This window comes from Tursiops truncatus, chromosome 2 (assembly GCF_011762595.2).
Source record: "Tursiops truncatus isolate mTurTru1 chromosome 2, mTurTru1.mat.Y, whole genome shotgun sequence".
Lineage (NCBI taxonomy): Eukaryota > Metazoa > Chordata > Mammalia > Artiodactyla > Delphinidae > Tursiops > Tursiops truncatus.
In genome coordinates this window covers 92,819,951-92,830,819 of record NC_047035.1, presented here as the reverse complement: position 1 = coordinate 92,830,819, position 10,869 = coordinate 92,819,951, and the positions used below count along the sequence as shown (strand labels likewise).

Below are 10,869 nucleotides of genomic sequence, written 5' to 3'. Positions count from 1 at the left end.
ATATGATATTTGTTTTTCTCTTTCTGACTTACTTCACTCTGTGTGAAAATCCCTAGATCCATCCACGTTGCAACAAATGACTCAATTTCATTCTTTTTTATGGCTGAGTAATATTCCATTGTATATAGGTACCACATCTTCTTTATCCATTCATCTGTCGATGGGCATTTAGGTTGCTTCCATGACCTAGCTATTGTAAATAGTGCTGCAATGAACATTGGGGTGTATGTGTCTTTTTGATCTATGGTTTTCTCTAGGTATATGCCCAGTAGTGGGATTGCTGGATCATATGGTAATTCTATTTTTAGTTTTTTAAGGAACCTCCATACTGTTCTCCCTAGTGGCTGTATGAATTTACATTCCCACCATCAGTGCAAGAGGGTTCCCTTTTCTCCACACCCTCTCCAGCATTTGTTGTTTGTAGATTTTCTGATGATAGCCATTCTAACTGCTGTGAGGTGATACCTCATTGTAGTTTTGATTTGCGTTCCTCTAATAATCAGTGATGTTGAGCAGCTTTTCATGTGCTTCTTGGCCATCTGTATGTCTTCTTTGGAGAAATGTGTATTTATGTCTTCTGCCCATTTTTGGATTGGGTTGTTCGTTTCTTTAATATGGAGCTGCATGTGCTATTTATATATTTTGGAGATTAATCCTTTGTCCGTTGATTCGTTTGCAAATATTTTCTCCCATTCTGAGGGTTGTCTTTTCATCTTGTTTATAGTTTCCTTTGCTGTGCAAAAGCTTTTAACTTTCATTAGGTCCCATTTGTTTATTCTTGGTTTTATTTCCATTACTCTAGGAGGTGGGTCAAAAAAGATCTTGCTGTGATTTATGTCAAAGAGTGTTCTTCCTATGTTTTCCTCTAAGAGTTTTAGAGTGTTTGGTCTTACATTTAGGTCTCGAATCCATTTTGAGTTTACTTTTGTGTTTGGTGTTAGGGAGTATTCTAGTTTCATTCTTTTACATGTAGCTGTCCAGTTGTCCCAGCACCACTTATTGAAGAGACTGTCTTTTCTCCATTGTATATCCTTGCCTCCATTTTCATAGATTAGTTGACCATAAGTGTGTTTATCTCTGGGCTTTCTATCTTGTTCCATTGATCTATGTTTCTGTTTATGTGCCAGTACAATATTGTCTTGATTACTATAGCTTTGTAGTATAGTCTGAAGTCAGGGAGTCCGATTCCTCCAGCTCCATTTTTTTCCCTGAACACTGCTGTGACTATTCGGGGTATTTTATGTCTCCATACAAATTTTAAGATGATTTGTTCTAGTTCCATAAAAAATGCCATTAGTAATTTCATAGGAATTGCATTGAATCTGTAGATTGCTTTGGGTAGTGTAGTCATTTTCACAATATTGATTCTTCCAATCCAAGAACATGGTGTATCTCTCCATCTGTTGGTATCATCTTTAATTTCTTTCATCAGTGTCTTATAGTTTTCTGCATACAGGTCTTTTGTTTCCCTAGGTAGGTTTATTCCTAGATATTTTATTCTTTTTGTTGCAATGGTAAATGGGAGTGTTTCCATAATTTCTCTTTCATATTTTTCATCATTAGTGTATAGGAATGCAAGAGATTTCTGTGCATTAATTTTGTATCCTGCAACTTTACCAAATTCATTGATTAGCTCTAGTAGTTTTCTGGTGGCATTTTTAGGATTCTCTATGTATAGTATCATGTCATCTGCAAACAGTGACAGTTTTACTTCTTTTCCAATTTGTATTCCTTTTATTTCTTTTTCTTCTCTGATTGCCATGGCTAGGACTTCCAAAACTATGTTGAATAATAGTGGTGAGAGTGGACATCCTTGTCTCGTTCCTGATCTGAGAGGAAATGCTTTCAGGTTTTCACCATTGAGAATGATGTTTGCTATGGGTTTGTCCTATATGGCCTTCATTATGTTGAGGTAGGTTCCCTCTATGCCCACTTTCTGGAGAGTTTTTATCATAAATGGGTGTTGAATTTTTCAAAAGCTTTTTCTGCATCTATTGAGATGACCATATGGTTTTTATTCAACTTGTTAATATGGTGTATCACATTGATTGATTTGCCTATATTGAATCCTTGCATCCCTGGGATAAATCCCACTTGATCATGGTGTATGATCCTTTTAATGTGTTGTTGGATTCTGTTTGCTAGTATTTTGCTGAGGATTTTTGCATGTATATTCATCAGTGATATTGGTCTGTAATTTTCTTTTTTTGTAGTGTCTTTGGTTTTGGTATCAGGGTGATGGTGGCTTCATAGAATGAGTTTGGGAGTGTTCCTTCCTGTGCAATTTTTTGGAAGAGTTTGAGAAGGATGGGTGTTAGCTCTTCTCTAAATGTTTGATAGAATTCAGTTATGAAGCCATCTGGTCCTGGACTTTTGTTTGTTGGAAGATTTTTATTCACAGTTTCAATTTCATTACTTGTGATTGGTCTGTTCGTATTTTCTGTTTCTTCCTGGTTCAGTCTTGGAAGGTTATACCTTTCTAAGAATTTGTCCATTTCTTCCAGACTGTCCATTTTATTGGCATACAGTTGCTTGTAGTAGTCTCTTAGGATGCTTTGTATTTCTGCGGTGTCTGTTGTAACTTCTCCTTTTTCATTTCTACTTTTATTGATTTGAGTCCTCTCCTTCTTTTTCTCGATGAGTCTGGCTAATGGTTTATCAATTTTGTTTATCTTCTCAAAGAACCAGCTTTTAGTTTTATTGATCTTTGCTATTGTTTTTTTTGTTTGTATTTCATTTATTTCTGCTCTGATCTTTATGATTTCTTTCCTTCTGCTAATTTTGGGTTTTGTTTGTTCTTCTTTCTCTAGTTCCTTTAGGTTTAAGGTTAGATTGTTTACTGAGATTTTTCTTGTTTCTTGAGGTAGGCTTGTATAACTATAAACTTCCCTCTTAGAACTGCTTTTGCTGCATCCCATAGGTTTTGATTCATTGTGCTTTCATTGTCATTTGTCTCTAGGTATTTTTTGATTTCCTCTTTGATTTCTTCAGTGATCTCTTGTTTATTTAGTAATGTATTATTTAGCCTCCATGTGTTTGTGTTTTTTACGGTTTTTTCCCTGTAATTCATTTCTAATCATAGCGTTGTGGTCAGAAAAGATGCTTGATATGATTTCAATTTTCTTAAATTTACTGAGGCTTGATTTGTGACCCAAGGTGTGGCCTATCCTGGAGAATGTTCTATGCACACTTGAGAAGGAAGTGTAATCTGCTGTTTTTGGATGGAATGTCTTATAAATATCAATTAAATCTATCTGGTCTGTTGTGTCATTTAAAGCTTCTGTTTCCTTATTTATTTTCATTTTGGATGATCTGGTCCATTGGTGTAAGTGAGGTGTTAAAGTCCCTCAGTATTACTGTGTTACTGTAGATATCCTCTTTTATAGCTGTTAGCAGTTGCCTTTTGTACTGAGGTGCTCCTATGTTGGGTGCATGTATGTTTATAATTGTTATATCTTCTTCTTGGATTGATCCCTTGATCATTATGTAGAGTCCTTCGTTGTATCTTGTAACGTTCTTTATTTTAATGTGTATTTTATCTGATATGAGTATAGCTACTCCAGCTTTCTTTTGATTCTCATTTGCTTGGAATACCTTTTTCCACCCCTCACTTTCAGTCTGTTTGTGTCCCTAGGTCTGAAGTGGGTCTCTTGTAGACAGCATATAGATGGGTCTTGTTTTTGTATCCATTCAGCAAGCCTGTGTCTTTTGGTTGGAGTATTTAATCCATTCATGTTTAAGGTAATTATCGATATGTATGTTACTATGACCATTTTCTGAATTGTTTTGGGTTTGTTTTTGTAGGTCCTTTTCTTCTCTTTTGTTTCCCGCTTACAGAAGTTCCTTTAGCATTTGCTGTAGAGCTGGTTTGGTGGTGCTGAATTCTGTTAGCTTTTGCTTGTCTGTAAAGCTTTTGATTTCTCCATCGAATCTGAATGATATCTTGCTGGCTAGAGTAATCTTGGTTGTAGGTTCTTCCCTTTCATCACTTTAAGTATATCATGCCACTCCCTTGTGGCTTGTAGAGTTTCTGGTGAGACATCAGATGTTAACCTCATGGAGTTCCCTTGTATGTTATTTGTCGTTTTTCCCTTTCTGCTTTCAATAATTTTTCTTTGTCTTTAATTTTTGCCAATTTGATTATTATGTGTCTCGGCATGTTTCTTCTTGGGTTTATCCTGTATAGGGCTGCGCTTCCTGGACTTGGGTGGCTGTTTCCTTTCCCATGTTAGGGAAGTTTTCGACTATAATCTCTTCAAAGATTTTCTCGGGTCCTTTCTTCTCCTTCTGGGACCCCTGTAATGCGAATGTTGTTGAGTTTAATGTTGTTCCAGAGGTCTCTTAGGCTTTCTTCATTTCTTTTCTTTCTTTTTTCTTTATTCTGTTCTGCAGCAGTGAATTCCACCATTCTGTCTTCCAGGTCACTTATCCATTCTTCTGCCTCAGTTATTCTGCTATTGGTTTCTTCTAGTGTAGTTTTCATTTCAGTTATTGTATTGTTCATCTCTGTTTATTTGTTCTTTAATTCTTCTAGGTCTTTGTTAAACATTTCTTGCATCTTCTCGATCTTTGCCTCCATTCTTTTTCCGAGGTCCTGGATCATCTTCATTATCATTATTCTGAATTCTCTTTCTGGAAGGTTGCTGATCTCCACTTCATTTAGTTGTTTTTCTGGGGTTTTATCTTGTTCTTTCATCTGGTACATAGCCCTCTGCCTTTTCATCTTGTCTATCTTTATGTGAATGTGGTTTTTGTTCCACAGGCTGCAAGATTTTAGTTCTTCTTGCTTTTGCTCTCTCCCCTCTGGTGGATGAGCGGCAGATAGGCTTTTATCTATGCTTTTAAGCCCCGTGCCGTATTAACTTTCAAGCGTAATGACCAATGATGATTTCTGTACCAGTTCCTAGTCACTTTTCTGAAACAGATTTACTCCATTAACTTTTTTTGTTAATTGTAGAAAGTAACAGTTTACCTGAAAACCACATTTCTCATTCCAAAGAAGTGTTGTTTTTAGATTACTCAAGTTCATTATTACTCCATGGTCTGAAAGTGTCATTTACTTTAATCTCTTTAACATTTCTTGTCAGTCTCATCCGACTTAGAACAGAGCTCCACCTCTTTACCAAATATTACTTCATAAAATATCTTCTGCAGATGTTCTCTAATAATGTGCCTTCCTTGGTCTGGTGGTATATGTGAGCCACTATTATTTTAAAAGTAATGCACGTTGATTGTATTGGAACATATGGAAACAATTTTAAATGTAAAGAAAAATATAGAATTACCCTCCTTTTCGACCTTTAAGTTGAACTATGTTGCTTTCATAGTTACCGTGTGTCTTTATACCCCATTAGACTGTACAATTCACAGAGGAAAGGACCCTTAAGATTTTTTGCTCCTGTAGCACCCACCACCTTGTATACCACATGGCCTTGTGACAGACATTTTGTAAAAATAATTGAGTTTTTAAGTGTTTTTCCACAATATCAAACTTTCTCTTGAAGATAGATCAAAATGATACCATCTTGTGTATTTATGTAGACAAGGCAGAAGCACCCAGTGCAGACCCAGCTGTTTATCACAAGAGAGATGAAATAATTATTTGCAGGAAGGGGCGCATCTATGGGCAGGGAGGGATTTTTGAGTACTCCTTGTTTACCACATCTGTTCTGATTGTTTCCTAGCTAGATTTCACACAAGGCATCTGTATTTGAGGAACCCAGTTCCTCAGATCTGTCACAGTTAAACACCTAGTTAAATACTCAGTAATTTTATATTGGAATAAAACTACTCACCCACTATGTGTGTCTCTCAAAACTAGATCGTCTGTGTTACCAACAAAGAGTTGTCTTATTTTTGTATTTCCCTTGGATCCTTGCTGGATTTTGTAGCATACAATATAGGTACTCAATAAGTACGTATTGAAGAAGTACCACAGAAGATTTCCAATATTAGATGATCTGTGAGCTTTTTCTTAGGAGAAATCCCAAGGTAAGGTTCTGATCCTCTCTGGAATATGTTTTCCTCTTTCTAGGCCTTTTGGAAATTCCTCAAAGCAGAGTTTCTTCCTGGGTTTCTTGATTCTACCTTAGTGGGCATGAGAGGGGTGGGAAAGGGTATGGTTATTCTTCAGAAAAGCGACATGCGCCAGTTTACAGTAAACAGTACTTTTCATCAGGGTACTTTCTTTCATGCACTGTCCCACCCCACATTTAGCTCTCACCCTTGTTTTTTCATTGGAATTTGTTTGGAGTCCTGCATTATGGAACTACATGTTTTAGTATATGTTTCTAAAATACAGGAACTGTAGTATCTTCACATCTAAAAAACTTAAGTTACTTAATATCAGATAATATAGTCATTCTCAAAAAATATTCTTTATAATTTGCTTGAATCAGGACCCAGATATGATTCATGTTTTGCAGTTGCTTGATTTGTCTTTAAATTTTCTTTTAATATATAGGTTTCTCCTCCCACTTTTTTCTTCCAGTTTATTTTTTGAAGAACCAGCTCATTCATTCTAAAAAGTTTCCCACATAAAAGGTTTTGCTGATTATTTCCTTAGTTGTCATTTTATGTTTATGTTTCCTGTATATGCCATAAACTAGTTGTTATGTTTAGCGGCTTGGTCAAATTCAAGATTGATGTTTTGAGAAGGATGCTTCATTGGTGGTGGTGTGTACTTCCACTAGGAGACACAGGTCTTGTCTTTTTGGTGGTCATTGCTTAGATGTATTAATTAGGTCAGTGGTTCTCAAAGTGGACCATAGACCCTGAGAGTCCCCAGGACACTTTCACGGGGCGTACAAGGTCAAAACTCCTCATAACTCTAAGTTATTATTTACCTTTTTCAATGTGTTGAAAGTTTTATTGATGTAGCAAAATTATTGATGGGTAAAGCTGCTGGACCTTAGCATGAATCAAGACAGTAGCACCAAACTGTACTATTGTTCATTATAGTCTTCACTTTCATGCCACAGTTTTTCTTAAAAAGTTCATTTCAATTTTTAATTAATCTTGACCTTGAAAACATGTCTTTAATAGTCTGTGGAACAAAATGAAAAATATGCATAAAGCACTTTTGCTACATAATGAAGTGTGATGATTGTTTCAAAGGAAAGGCAATTATGCAATTGTGTGAGTTACAAACTGAACTAGTCACTTTTTTCATTGAACATGTCTGCTTGGAAGAATGGCTGGCAGACAAACCAGGGTTCTTCTGACTTGAGTATTTGGCAGAAAACTAACAGTACTTGTTACTGCTAAAATTTGAACTTTCAAGAGAAAGTTGGAATTTTAGAAAACTTGCCTCTTAACACTGTAGCATGACAGCTTCCCAATACTTTTCCAATATAATCAGTGCTGATTTAACAACAGTTGTTTCTGATAGTTTATATGAAATGTGTCAACATTCGGACGATCTGCAAAACAACCAATGTTCTCCAGATGCTCTGTGCATGGATTACAAAATGGTCCGTGAGTGAAGAAGTGAGTGAAACTCTAGCAGGGTAGAAGTTTACAGGGGTTTCAGATTCTACACTGCAGCTGACCTTTAAGAAACCTCCATTTGTCAAATTTTGGTATTGTCTCAAATAAGAATGTCCACAACTATCTAAAAAGCCTGCTAAAATACTCCTTCCCAAACAAAGCTAGACAAATCAAGACAGTGTGTTATGCCTTATAGATTAATAAAATAGAATTAAGAGTCCAGAAATTTGTGGTTAATTTTGGCACCCTACAGGGGTGCCAAAACAGCTCAATGGGGAAAGAATGGACTTTTCATTAAATTGTTTTGTGACAACTATATACCCACTTGCAAAAGAATGAAGTTGAATCAGTACCTCACACCATATGCAAAAGTCAACTCAAAATGGATTGAAGGGACTTCCCTGGTGGTCCAGTGGTAAAGAATCTGCCTTCCAATGCAGTGGATGTGGGTTTGATCGCTGGTCAGGGAGCTAAGATCCCATATGCTGTGGGGCAACTAAGCCTGCGTGCCACAACTATTGAGGTGCTCAGCACCTCGAGAGAGCCTGCTTGCCGCAAACTACAGAGCCCATGTTCTCTGGAGCCCATGCACCACAGCTAGAGAGAAAACCCACACGCCGCAACTAGAGAGGAGCCCAAGCAGACAGTGCACTGTAACGGAAAGATCCCGCATGCCTCAACAAAGATCCTGTGGGCCTCAACTAAGACCCAATGCAGCCAAAAAAAAAAAAAGATTGAAAACCTAAATGTCAGAGCCTAAATCATGAAACTCTTAGAAGAAAATGTAGGTGTAAATTTTTGTGACATTGGATTAGGTGATAGTTTCTTAGATACGGCACCAACAGCAAAGGCAACAAAAGAAAAAATAGACAAATTGAACTTTGTCAAAATTTTTAAGTTTTGTGCTTCAAAGTACACCATCAGCAGTGAAAAGACAACTCTCAGCATGGGAGAAAAATTTTGCAAGTAATATATCTGATAAAGGACTTGTGTAAAGAACTTACATCAATAAAAAGACAGCTCATGACAAAGCAGTTTTAATCTTTGGTGTATGTTTATACTCAAGAGAAATGAAAATGTCTACACAAAACCTTGTACACAGATGTTGATAGCAGCGTTATTGATAACAGCCAAAATGTGGAAACAACACAAATGTCCTTTGGATGAATGGATTAATAAAATACGATTTATCCAAAAGTTGAATATTGTCTGGCTATAAAAGGAAGTATTGATATAGCCTACAACATCCCATGGGCCTTTCAATTCTGTAGTAACTGTGTATACACCACAGTGCAAAATGAAGCTGGATAGACTCGGATTCTTATTCTTTCTCTGCCACTTATTCCATGACTGACCAACTTATTGAGCAAGCCTATTTGACAATATTTGTCTCATATTGTGAAGGTGCAGTGAGTTAAGTACTCAGCAAATAAAAGTACTCAAATAATAGGTCTCTTCATGCTACCTTTTGTTCTCTTGGAAGTTCTAATAGGGAGAGGAGGGTATGATGAAGAATAGAGAACATTCTGAGAGTGATTTTTCTCTTTATAAAGGAACTTATTATCTTGTAGCTTCTTTTGTTAGTATAGTTAAAATATCAGCACATGCTTAAGAGACATGTATATGTGTATAATGTGCTCAAAGTGTATGTCTTTTCCATCATCATCTCAACAATTGAAGGCACTTTTATGTTATCCTTTAAGACTTTAAGAGTGAGATTAGGAGAAAAAAAAAAGGATGCAAAACGTTGCCGTAAGTACAAAGGTAAAACTAAAACATCAAGAGAATTCAAGTCAAGTAACCGTGCAAGTGTAAGTGTACGAAATTCAAAATAATGGAGAATTTGTGGGAAGAGTTGAAAGCACAGAGAATAAATCTAAGTGGTCAATAGACTGTGAGTTATCTGAAGGTAGAGACTTGTATTTTATTCACTGCTAAACACCGAGCACAGAGACTGGTACAAAGTAGAGTCACAATAAATATCTTCTAGATTAATAAATGAAATATAATAACTAATAGGCATTCCAGATTAAAAGACCTAGAAGAGAGGAAATAAGTGAAAAGACCTACTTAATGCCACATTTTGGTCACTCTGCAAATGAGCAAAAAAGTAAGTATACAGGGCTTCCCTGATGGCACAGTGGTTGAGAATCCACCTGCCAAGGAAGGGGACACGGGTTCGATCCCTGGTCTGGGAAGATCCCACATGCCACGGAGCAACTAAGCCTGTGCGCCACAACTACCAAGCTTGTGCTCTAGAACCCGTGAGCCACAACTACTGAGCCCGTGTACTGCAACTACTGAATCCCACGTGTCTAGAGCCCATGCTCTGCAGCAAGAGAAGCCACCGCAATGAGAAGCCTATGCACCACAGCAAAGAGCAGCCCCAGCTCGCCACAACTAGAGAAAGCCCGTGTGCAGCAATGAAGACCCAACACAGCCAAAAATAATTTTTTTAAAAAAAGGTAAGTATACAAAGGAGAGAAAAATCATTGACATAAGAATTTTCACCTGTCCTATAGTATCTAGGAGACAAGAAAGCAATATTGTTAAGTGAAAAGGGGGAGCTTGAACCCAGCTATTTAATGGCTTTCTCAGAAAGTTCACAATTTTCTTGGAAAATATTAAGGATAAACTCAAGCAAAAAGAAAAAATCTAATTCTTGCTTCAGCAGCACATATACTAGAATTGGAATGATACAGAGATTAGCATGGCCCCTGCACAAGGATTACACACAAATTTGTGAAGTGTTCCATATTTTTCCCCTCAGACCCTGGCCATGCCCTCAACCATGGCAGAGATTGCCATTGCTCCTAGAAGAAGCCCAGCTCCCTCAGGGCTCCTGCTCCAGCCCCTTGGGCCCCGGACTCGCCCCCCTGATGGCAGCAACCACCACTGAACCAGGAGAAGCTCTAGCTTGCAACTGACTCTAGCCCTTCCAACCCCAGCCCTACTTCCCACCAAGGAGGCAGCTGCCGATGCACCCCAGGAGAAGATATGGCCCCTGTTCACTTCATGTCCTGCTCTCCCACTAAAGCCACTGGCCACACACAGACTGCATAGGGATGTTCCCATACACCATGAAGACTGGGATAGGTAACTTTCACCTAATTTTATAGAGGCAGAAAATCAAACAAAATGAGAAGACAGGAATATGTTCCAAACAAAAGAGCAAAATAAAACCTCAAGGGGGGAAGAACCCTAATAAAATGAAGGTAAGTAATTTACCTGATAAAGAGTATAAAGAAATGGTCATAAAGATGCTGATTGAACTCAGGAGAAAAATGGAGGAACTCAGAGCTTCAACAAAGAACATATAAGAAAGAACCAAACAATAACTGAAATGAAAACTATACACTGGAACGAATTAATAGCAAATTA

The 10,869-nt window shown here is 37.3% G+C and overlaps 1 pseudogene; it reads left to right on the top strand.

The window, feature by feature from the left end:
• The first annotated feature begins 10,150 nt into the window (after positions 1-10,150).
• LOC117311269 (U6 spliceosomal RNA) lies at positions 10,151-10,250 on the top strand (annotated as a pseudogene).
• Positions 10,251-10,869: the final 619 nt, after the last annotated feature.